The sequence below is a fragment of the Nicotiana tabacum genome, chromosome 7 (assembly GCF_000715075.1).
Source record: "Nicotiana tabacum cultivar K326 chromosome 7, ASM71507v2, whole genome shotgun sequence".
Lineage (NCBI taxonomy): Eukaryota > Viridiplantae > Streptophyta > Magnoliopsida > Solanales > Solanaceae > Nicotiana > Nicotiana tabacum.
This window is the reverse complement of record NC_134086.1, coordinates 25,907,740-25,919,355: the sequence shown is the minus strand read 5'-3', so window position 1 is coordinate 25,919,355 and position 11,616 is coordinate 25,907,740. Positions and strand designations below refer to the sequence as shown.

General features: G+C 34.1%; 1 long non-coding RNA gene across 1 annotated transcript; it reads right to left on the bottom strand.

The window, feature by feature from the left end:
• Positions 1-9,305: 9,305 nt before the first annotated feature.
• LOC142182516 (uncharacterized) lies at positions 9,306-11,104 on the bottom strand. Its single transcript, XR_012711323.1, has 3 exons — positions 10,801-11,104; positions 10,388-10,444; positions 9,306-9,539 (listed from the first exon to the last, which is right to left on the bottom strand). It is a non-coding gene; the product is annotated as an uncharacterized LOC142182516 (long non-coding RNA).
• Positions 11,105-11,616: the final 512 nt, after the last annotated feature.

Here is an 11,616-nt window from a genome sequence, read left to right as displayed (position 1 = left end):
TCAATCCCATTCCATATAGGTAAGAAACTGGTGATGTCCTTTAGGACTTTCTTCGTTAGTCCAATTCCAATTGGACATAACAAATAGTCTTTATTAATATTTATATACATCCCATATATAAATAATATTAAGTATGAGTACTAAATATGTATCACATATATATTTCAAATAAGAGATATTATTTAATTTTTTATTCCAAATAGAAAACTTCAATTCGTTCACAATATTAATTATATCCTCTGTGCTAGCAAAGAATATAATAATATTTCATTTGGACTAATAACTAAATCTATTTGACTAATTAAATTCCTTAATTTAATTATCAAATAATAAGTTAATTAATCTTTTAGCAAAGATCAGAACACTCGTTAGTGTGCGACCCCATAGGTTCAATACTAAACCGGTAGTAAATTGATCACATCAATATACTAATCAAGGGTGGCGTCTGTCATCACTCCTTAACGACCAGATAGCATGAAGTATACAATTTACTCTCAAGAACCAGTAGAAGAATAATGTAGTAATTCCTTCTGTCCTTATAGCTCTGGATCACCCTAGGATATAGTTCAACTGTCAAATCCTAATAGGCGACCAACTATGTGCTCAAATCAAATATAATCGACCATTGAATGACCTAAGCAACTCGTTTCTTCTTTCATTCAATTGCCCTGGCCAAGGTCTTAATTTGGTCGTTCATAATTCATGACAACATGGAGCTTAAACTCATTACCAAGAGTTGACAGATTCCATCTTGAACAATCACTAATTCTACAAGCATTTAATCATACCCAATATCCTTTCAACTATCACCCTAGGGCCATAGGTATCTAGTATCAAAGAGCAATAAATAACTTATCAATTACTATGACGATCTCAGGTCAAAGGAAACGGTTGCATCACATTCTTCAAGAGAATATCCTATTGATAGTTTATGGTAATTCTAACCATTAGGAATTATCCAATGAGTCGGTTCAATGATCATATCTCTATATGCATCATCTATCTATGTAATTTAGTTAATGAGATCAACTAATCTTTATCCCATAAAGACGATCACATAAATATTGATCTAACCGGATTATTAATGTCCAAATTAATAATCTTACGATCAAGAACAAATTTAGATTAAATTATAAGAAACTTTACTCTCATTATCATGATCTCCATCACAATGTCAAGTCTCAAAGTTTAATCAAGGACCTTATCAAATTAATCAAGCAATTAATAACAATGATAAAAGAATATCAAATGCCATATATATTTTATAAAAATATGTTCAAAACATCAAATATGATATTGGATCTAGGGGATATCTACTATATCCCTAACAATCTCCCACTTGCATTAGAGCCAATCGCTCTTGTACTTCATTCCCAATTTCCACTTGTGCTTGTCAAACTCCTTTGCGCCAAGAGCTTTAGTGAATGGGTCTGCAACATTTTCCTTTCCATCAACCTTTTGAATCTCGATGTCTCCACGTTCAATGATCTCTCTTATCAAGTGATACCTTCGCAGAACTTGTTTTGATTTTTGGTGTGATCTTGGTTCTTTTGCTTGAGCAATGGCTCCAGTATTGTCACACAAGAGTGGAATCGCACCTTCTATTGAAGGAACCACACCAAGTTCAGTTAAGAACTTTTTCATCCATACAACTTCCTTAGCAGCTTCACTAGCTGCTATATATTCTGCTTCAGTCACTGAATCAGCTACTGTAGCTTGTTTGGAACTTTTCAAACTCACTGCACCACCATTTAAGGTGAATACATAACCAGAAATAGATTTGCTATCATCTCTATCTGAAGAGAACTTGCATCAGTATAACCTTCAAGTTTCAACTCAGAATCTCCATAGATGAGGAATTGGTCTTTAGTCCTTCTTAAGTACTTAAGAATGGTCTCCACCACCTTCCAATGTTCCTCATCAGGATTTGCCTGATAGCGACTAGTCATCCAAGTGCATAAGCCACATCAGGACGTGTACATGTCATGGTATACATGATAGCTCCCACTGCACTAACGTATGGGATCCTACTCATGCGTTCTCCCTCTTCAGGTGTTTTAGGACAATCCTCCCTACTGAGAGTAATTCTAGTGCCTATCAGTAGATAGCCTCTTTTGGAATTATCCATATTATACCTCTTTAAGATGGTATCAATGTACAAAGACTGGGAAAGTCCAAGCAGCTTCCTAGATCTATCTTTATAGATCTTTATTCCTAATATATAAGCTGCTTCTCCCAAGTCTTTCATGGAGAACTGTTCAGATAGTCAAATCTTGGTACTTTGCAATGCCAATATGTCATTCCCTATGAGCAATATATCATCAACATACAACACTAAGAATATAATTGTGCTCCCACTAACCTTTTTGTACACACACGGTTCTTCTTCGCATCTAACAAAATTAAACTTTTCAATTGTCTTGTTAAATCGAATATTCCAACTTCGAGAAGCTTGCTTTAGTCCATAAATGGATCTCTGTATCTTACAAATTTTATTATGATCAGACGACGATGTGAAACCTTCAAGTTATGTCATGTACACATCCTCTTCTAGCTCACCATTAAGGAAAGCTATTTTCACATTCATTTGTCATATTTCATAATCATAGTATGTTGCTATAGCAAGAAAATTCCGAATTGATTTGAGCATTGCCACAGAAGAGAAAGTCTCGTCATAGTCGACTCCTTCTTTCTGATGATATCCCTTGGCAACAAGACGGGCTTTGTAGGTCTCCACCTTTCCGTCTGCTCCAATTTTTTTCTTAAAAACCCATTTACAACCTATAGGTTTTATATCCTTTGAAGGTTCAACTAAAGTCCATACTTTATTTTCCTTCATAGATTCCATTTCGGATTCCATGGCCTTTTGCCACTTCTCATAATCAGAACTTTGTATAGCCTCTTCATAGGTCTTAGGGTCATCATCATTATGATCAACCTCATTTGATACATCATCTTGTACTATTAAATTTTATCTAGTTGGTACATGACGTTCTCGTGTAGACCTTCTAAGAGGTACTTGTACAACCTATTCACCTTGTGCTGGATTTGGTTGTTGTTCAATTTGGTTTGGAACTGGTTCATTAACCTGTTCTTGAACTTCATTTAGTTCTTGAACTTCAACCATTGAAGATGGCAACTTCCTTGGCAACTTCAAAACATCCAATAAAGGTTCTTCAACTTGGGTCTCATGATCTTTACATTGTGTTGATTCATTAGTTTCTTGAACTTTATCAAGTTCTATTTCTCCATTATAATTTTCTTCTAAAAGAAATTCCCTTTCCAAAAAGGTTGCTCCTCTGGCCACAAACACTTTATGGTCAGAAGGGTGATAGAAATAATATCCCATTATTTCCTTGGGGTACCCAATGAATCTACACTTATTAGATCTTGAGTCAAGTTTATCAGACTGTAGTCTCTTAACATAAGCTGGACAACCCCAAACTTTAATATGTTTAAGGTTAGGCTTACATCCTTTCCATATCTCATATGGTGTTGTATAGACTAACTTAGTGGGAACTTTATTAAGTAAGTATGTTGCTGCTTCCAAAGCATATCCCCATAAATTTTTTGGAAGATCAGTGAACCCCATCATAGATCTCACCATATCTAATAAGGTTCGATTTCTCCTTTTAGACACACCATTATGTTGTGGTGTTCCTGGAGGTGTCCACTATGAGAGAATCCTATTCTCTTTGAGATATTTCGTAAAATTTTCACTAAGATATTCTCCACCTCTATCAGACCTTAGTACTTTGATACTTTTACCAGTCTGTTTCTCAACTTCACTACGGAACCTTTTGAACATTTCAAAAGATTCAGACTTGTGTTTCATAAGATACACAAATCCATATCTTGACATATCATCAGTGAAGGTGATGAAGTAAGAATATTCACCTCTAGCTTGAATTTTCATGGGCCCACAAACATCTGTATGAATCAATCCCAATAATTCACAAGCTCTTTCTCTACTTCCAGTAAATGGAAATTTGGTCGTTTTTCCATTGAGACAAGATTCACAAGTTGGATATGATTCAAAATCATATTTGTCAAGGTACCTTTCCTTGTACAACTTGTTAATTCTTTTCTCTCCAATATGACCAAGCCTACAATGCCAAAGGTATGCATGATTTACTTGATCTTCTCTTTTCCTCTTAAGACTTGAAACATGCATAATCGAATTAGCATTCACATTAGGTAAGACATAAACATCATGTTGGAGATAGCCATTCACATATAAATTATCACTATAATAAATAGAGCAAATACCATTGCCTATATTAATGCGAAAACCACGTTTGTCTAACATAGAAGCTGAAATTATGTTCGAAACAAATTTAGGAACGTAATAACACTCATCCAACATAAGTACTTTGCCCGTAGGAATTATTAAAGAAATTGATCCTACAGCTACGGCCGCAACTTTTGCACCATTTCCAACTTGTAGATTAATTTCTCCTTTCTTCAACTTTCTACTTATCTGGAACCCCTGCAACATATTACAGATGTTATAACCACTGTTAGTATCTAATACCCACAATGAAGAATTAGTAGTAGTTAAAGAAACCTTGAAAATATTTTTCGTTAAAGTCTTACCTTGTTTCTTGTCCTTTAAAGTTGCAAGATACTCTTAGCAGTTTCTCTTCCAATGGCCTATTTTCTTACAATGGAAACATACAACATCAGATTAGTCAGCTTTGCCTTCTTTGCCTTTGGGTTTGGTCACACCACCTTTGGGCGCAGTAGGCTTTTTCTTGGGTTTACTTTTACCCTTACCCTTCTTCTTAGAAGAGTTTCCAACCAACATGACAGTTCCTTTCTTCTTCTCAGATGCAAGTTGATTTTCATAATCAATCAGCATGTTAAGCATCCCATGAAGATCAAAATCCATTTTATTCATATTGAAATTAATAACAAATTGTGAAAAGGATTCTGATAGTGACTGCAAGATCAAATCTTGAGAAAGCTCTTTACCCAGTTTGCACCCCAACTTCTCAAGTTCTTCAATAAGATCAATCATATGATTGATATAGGGTCCAACTAGAGAGTTTCCAGTCAATTTGGATCCAAATAAAGCCTTAGATAACTGGTATCTAGTTGTCCTGCTTTGTGTACCAAACATCTTCTTAAGATGTTCAATGATTGCAGTTGGATCCATATCCTGATATTTCCTCTGTAGTTCAGAATTCATAGAAGCGAGAATGATGCATTTGGTAGTAAGACATTCTTCCAAGTATTTCTGATAAATCTTGGTAGCATCATCATCATCCTCATCTGGGACTTCCTTGGCAGGCTTATCGATCACATCAATAAGCTTTTCATGCATGAGAACAATTCTCAAATTTCTGTACCAATCATCAAAGTTTGGTCCTACCAACTTGTTGATCTCAAGTATTCCACGCAATGATATAGCAGACATATTGAGAAATCTAAAATATAGAAAAGAAAATGCAATGATATAAAAACATATTTGCATATATCATAAAGATATGGACTTTTATCTAAATGATATTTTCACTAATTATTTTAAACTATTTACTCTCATTATAGTTTACGAAATCTTTATTTCTGTTTGTGGAGTAAAGGAATCCTTTAACAATATGTATGAGCCCCTTGGAAGTCAAGTCGTTTCTCACATATATTTTAAAGGTAGGTACACTTACCAATTGTATCCCCATACAATTTCCTTAAATAGCTCTATGTCAAATAGCCCCCTGGTAGTCAGGTCGATCCTATTGGTATAGTTGAGTTCAACCATCATGATAGCAAAGAACTTAATAAATTTTATACTCCCCCAGGTGGTCCAGGCGTTTACTGTAAAATTGAATAATTCTTTCAATCCATACATCTAATGCAATAAATAATTTTAACATTTTCTCAAACTATAAGTCTCCTGGTAGTCAGGCCGCTCCTTATAAACAAGAAATAAGTAAAATTATTTACCTTGATGGATAGCTCTTATAATAAAATATCTTATATTTTATTATTTAAGAACTCAAATTTTAGTAAGAGGGAATTGTTACTAAAATAATTTTTAATAATATGAAGATCAAATCTTTTATAGCATGTGAATTTAGTTCAAATTGTCTACATGCTTAGTCCTAAATTGATTTGCATCACATGTAATAAATAATTCAAAATTATGTAATGAATAAGGACGTGACATAAAAATAAAATTCAATATTCTTCTAACATGTTTAATCTATATATCACAAAAAAATGATTCATGCCAGAATATCATTATTAAGTAACATCTCATGAACTAATAACAATTAAAAATAACAATAGAATCATGTAACCTATTATAGATTCCCATCGTATCTAATACAAAATTTCAAATTCAAGTTATGAACTATCTCAATAGTTATATGAATACATATTTTATCCATAATAAAATAATATCAACATTCAAACGATTTGACTATTGCACAAGACACATGTATTATGGTTTGAACTCTTCAAATATAATATTAAAATATTTCGTAAATAAATTTTAGACACAATAAACCACGACTCTGATACCACTGAAGGATTGCGTATAGGTATTCGTAACACGCAGCGGAAGATAATAACAATCCTAGGAAGATCCTTTCGTGTTTAAAATTTATTTACATGTCAAAGATCGGATCTAAGACGTACCTGGTGAAGAAAGTCTCGTTTCAAATTCTTCGATAGTGCGAACACTCTATGCGTATCCACACCGAAACCGATCCTTGCTATCACCTCTTTGATTAATGAAACCCGTAAACAAATTGAATAAAAACACCGGACTGAATTTTCTCGAAATTTCAGCTTTTTCGTAACGGTACAAGGAAACTAATTTTCCTTCTCAAAGTATGCTCTCTCTTTATTTGTGTAGCTCTGCCAAACCCTTTTGTACCGTCCTTCGTTTTTCACCGTGATTTATATATATACATATATATATATATCACGTAAATAATACTTTTCCAATAGAATAAGGAAAAGTCAGAAGCGTTGGTATGGGCAAAAAGAAAGACGTGACCTCCTTCCATGGAATTGGACTTTTCTTTCCATAATTTTCAATGGGAAAATTTCAATCCCATTCCATATAGGTAAGAAACTGGTGATCTCCTTTAGGACTTTCTTCGTTAGTCCAATTCCAATTGGACGTAACAAGTAGTCTTTATTAATATTTATATACATCCCATATATAAATAAATATTAAGCATGAGTACTAAATATATTTCACATATATATTTCAAACAAGAGATATTATTTAATTTTTTATTCCAAATAGAAAATTTCAATTCGTTCACAATATTAATTATATCCTCTGTGCTAGTAAAGAATAGAATAATACTTCATTTGGACTAATAACTAAATCTATTTGACTAATTAAATTCTTTAATTTAATTATCAAATAATAAGTTAATTAATCTTTTAGCAAAGATCAGAACACTCGTTAGTGTGCGACCCATAGGTTCAATACTAAACCGGTAGTAAATTGATCACATCAATATACTAATCAAGGGTGGCGTCTAGCAACACTCCTTAACGACCAGATAGCATGAAGTATACAATTTACTCTCAAGAACCAGTAGAAGAATAATGTAGTAATTCCTTCTGTCCTTATAGCTCTGGATCACCCTAAGATATGGTTCAACTGTCAAATCCTAATAGGCAACCAACTATGTGCTCATGTCAAATATAATTGACCATTGAATGACCTAAGAAACTCATTTCTTCTTTCATTCAATTGCCCTGGCCAAGGTCTTAATTTGGTCGTTTATAATTCATGACAACATGAAGCTTAAACTCATTACCAAGAGTCGACAGATTCCATCTTGAACAATTACTAATTCTACAAGCATTTAATCATACCCAATATCCTTTCAACTATCGCCCTAGGGCCATAGGTGTCTAGTATCAAAGCACAATAAATAACTAGTCAATTACTATGACGATCTCATGTCAAAGGAAACTGTTACATCACATTCTTCAAGAGAATATCCCATTGACAGTTTATGGTAATTCTAACCGTTAGGAATTATCCAATGAGTCGATTCAATGATCATATCTTTAGATGCATCATCTATCTATGCAATTTAGTTAATGAGATCAACTAATCATTATCCCATAAAGACGATCACATAAATATTGATCTAAACGGATTACTAATGTCCAAATTAATAATCCTACGATCAAGAACAAATTTAGATTAAATTATAAGAAACTTTACTCTCATTATCATGATCTCCATCACAATGTCAAGTCTCAAAATTTAATCAAGGACCTTATCAAATTAATCAAGCAATTAATAACAATGATAAAAGAATATCAAATGCCATATATATTTTATAAAAATATGTTCAAAACATCAAATATGATATTGGATCTAGGGCATATCTACTATATCCCTAACATAATTTTCGACGCAAAACATAAATTTGTGTACAAAAATTTATTAAATAGCAACAAATGGTAATTTTGAACCCATAAGTTTAAAGACATAATGGGTTAATAAAACTCATAAAGTTTAAATCCTGACTCAGCCTCTCTTTGAGTGCCCTAACTTTCCCAAGCAAGTTTCACCCGAAAAGTTCATTTGCAATGTATGTTTATACCTCCTGTTTCTTACAATAAAATTATGTATCGGTTTTTAAAATCCACTAGTAATTTCTCATTGGCTAAATACCTAGATAACCCCTTAAACTTAACATAATTTGTCAGTTAGCTACTCAAACATAATTAGTGACGATATAAAACACTTCAGTTCGTCAGGTATGTCTTTTGAAAGGTTATAATTTGATGGTGAAGTTGGGCAGCGGACGTGTCTGTTTTGTGCACTAGTGTGAGAGACGCGAAGAAGAAAACCCGTTTGACCCGTGCAACTCAATAACCCGCCCAAGGTTGGGGAAATTCAAAAATAGCCAAATTTATAAGTGGTAATTAAAAAATAGTCACAGTTTTAATAATCAAAATTTAACTATTTTTTATATAAAAATAAATTTGAAAGAACACACTGTTCTAAATCCGAAAAATATTTCAACATAATATATTGAAGTTCCAGCATAATATACTAGTCCAGTATAATATGCTGGAAGTTCATACACAGGTGTTCCAAATACCAAGTTTGTCACACCCCAACCTTGTGAGGTGTGGCTGGCACCCGATGCCCGAAGGCCCGAGCGAACCAACCATGAGATATGATCCGAAATATAATAACCTGCAGGTAGAAGAGCCCAACACGACATATATATATATATATATAAACTAGGTATATATATATATAAACTAGGCCAACAAGGCTGTAACAACAGTATAACAGCTATCCTGAAGGCCGATAGGGCGATACGAAAAATATATATATACAATAGCCGCTAGTCTGCAAGCCTCTAAGAGTGTAAGACAATCTCAACAGGGCGGGACAAAGCCCCCGACATGCCCAAAACCACACATATACATTTGTAATAGTACCTATGGACTCAAAGTCAGCAACTCCGAAGAAGTGGAGTGCGAAACCCAACGCTGATCCTGGGGGTCCTACTGAAGAGGCACACCACTCTGTCTATTCGAACCTGTGGGCATGAACACAGCGCATAAAAATGCATCAGTACGAAATATGTACTGAATATGTAGGGCGAGAAGTGTAACATGAAAAATGTAATTAACAAGAGAAGAGACATAGAGATAATTTAAATTCTGAAACTAGCCTCGGTAGGAAACTAAAATTCAACATGGATATAAATGTATGCTCGTGACACCGTCGTTCACTATCGCTACTTATAATATATCACATTATATAATAATAAATTCCTCTGTGGGGCTATAATATCCATAACATACCCAGCCATAATAAAGGCTCGGTAGAATCGTACCCGGCCACGTGAAGCTCGGTAATCCCAACTGATCAGTGGTTACACAATATGTGTCATACCCGGCCGTCTATAATGCGGCTCGGTAATGAAAGTAAATACATACATATACTAGATCATAAATTATATAGGTGCAATGCGAAACCAACCTTAAAAGACGTATTCTAAGAAGAGTCGAAGTGGCCTATCATCATTCTTCCCCGACTATCATGGTTGTGGCTAAAAATATTTAATTTTCAACTACGAGCCAACAAGTACTAAGAACATGATATTTGTGTATTATGAGTACCTTTGAAGTAAATGTTACTTATTCATGATTTATATGAACGTCGAAAGGAGAACGAGTAAAAGGCTCTAGTTCTTTTTAAGCAAGGAACAAGGAAATCCGAGAATTTATAGATATCCTCTAGAGTAAGAAATCTATGAGAAAAGATCAGGTCTAAGCATCTTTATAAGTTGAAGGTGAAATAACTCGAATCCGACGAGACAATTCGATAAACGTTTATTCGAATTCTAGTCATGCCGAAAAGTATAGCGAAAGCCCTACATACCTTGTCGATGGAGTTATATACTGTTTCCAAGACCTCAAAAGCCTTAGGAATGATTTCCTACATAATACAAACCATTCAAAATCAAATTCAAGCTCATAGCTTAAATAATTCTTCATTTAGACATTTACGCGAACAACTTGTGGCCATGAATTTGTAGACTCTTTTGTAGATTAATTTCCCCCCAACACACCACCAAATTTTACTTTACTACATCTCCTCATCAACAGAATTTCATCCATGTCTTTACAGATCCAAACAACACAATAAAATCATATAGAACAGCCCCAACAATCAAGCCATATTAAGAGAGGTTTCTAAAAAAAATCAAGAATATTTCTATAGAGGTTTCAACTATTTCTTAAGAATTCTTACGGTAGAAGTTTACAAAGATCAAAGAGGAAGTTAAATCATACCTTATGTGACCAGAACTACTCAAAATTCGAAATTACAAGACGGAGTCTTGCTATGAAAAGTGAAACACCGAAGAATTCACGATTCCGAAGCTACCATGGTGTTCTCCATCTTGAGGATGACTAAATTGTTGTTATGCTTGGCTAGATGGATGGGAGAAGTTTGAGAGGAAATCCCTAGGTTTTTGGTTCTGTTTTGGAGAGGATAAAACGCAGGGGTTCTGTTTTAAAAATTGACTTAAATAAAGAAATTTTGACTAAACCCGACTAGGCACACTGTTCCCGTAACAGTGTGCACCCCTGTACGAAAATGTTAATATCTCTCTACTCCAAAGTCGTATTAATGAACAGTTTGTTGCGTTGGAAACTAGACTCATAGACATTCGATTAGGTAGGTAGAACACACCATAACTCCCAGTATATTGAGAGAAAAGGTCATCAACATTTTATCCAAATTCCAGTAAAATTTAAACCCGTAACTTGCGCGCGATCTTTGTCGAATTTTTAATCACAACTCAAATGACTTCCAATCTTAACGTATAACTATCGCATCATTTAAATATCTCATAGAAATTATCTTCCTACTGAATTATCCCATTTACAACATGATAACGCCGAATACACAAGGTGTAACATTCTCCCCTCCTTAAGAACATTCGTCCTCGAATGTTAACGGTTAACCTAACTTCTGAATTTTTTTTTTAAAAAAAAATTCGCCAGAGTTTCCCCTATAAATATGAATATCCAAAACCTGCCATCAGCCCAAACATACATATCTAAGGCCACACAGGGCTACACATCATAATAATAACATCAACT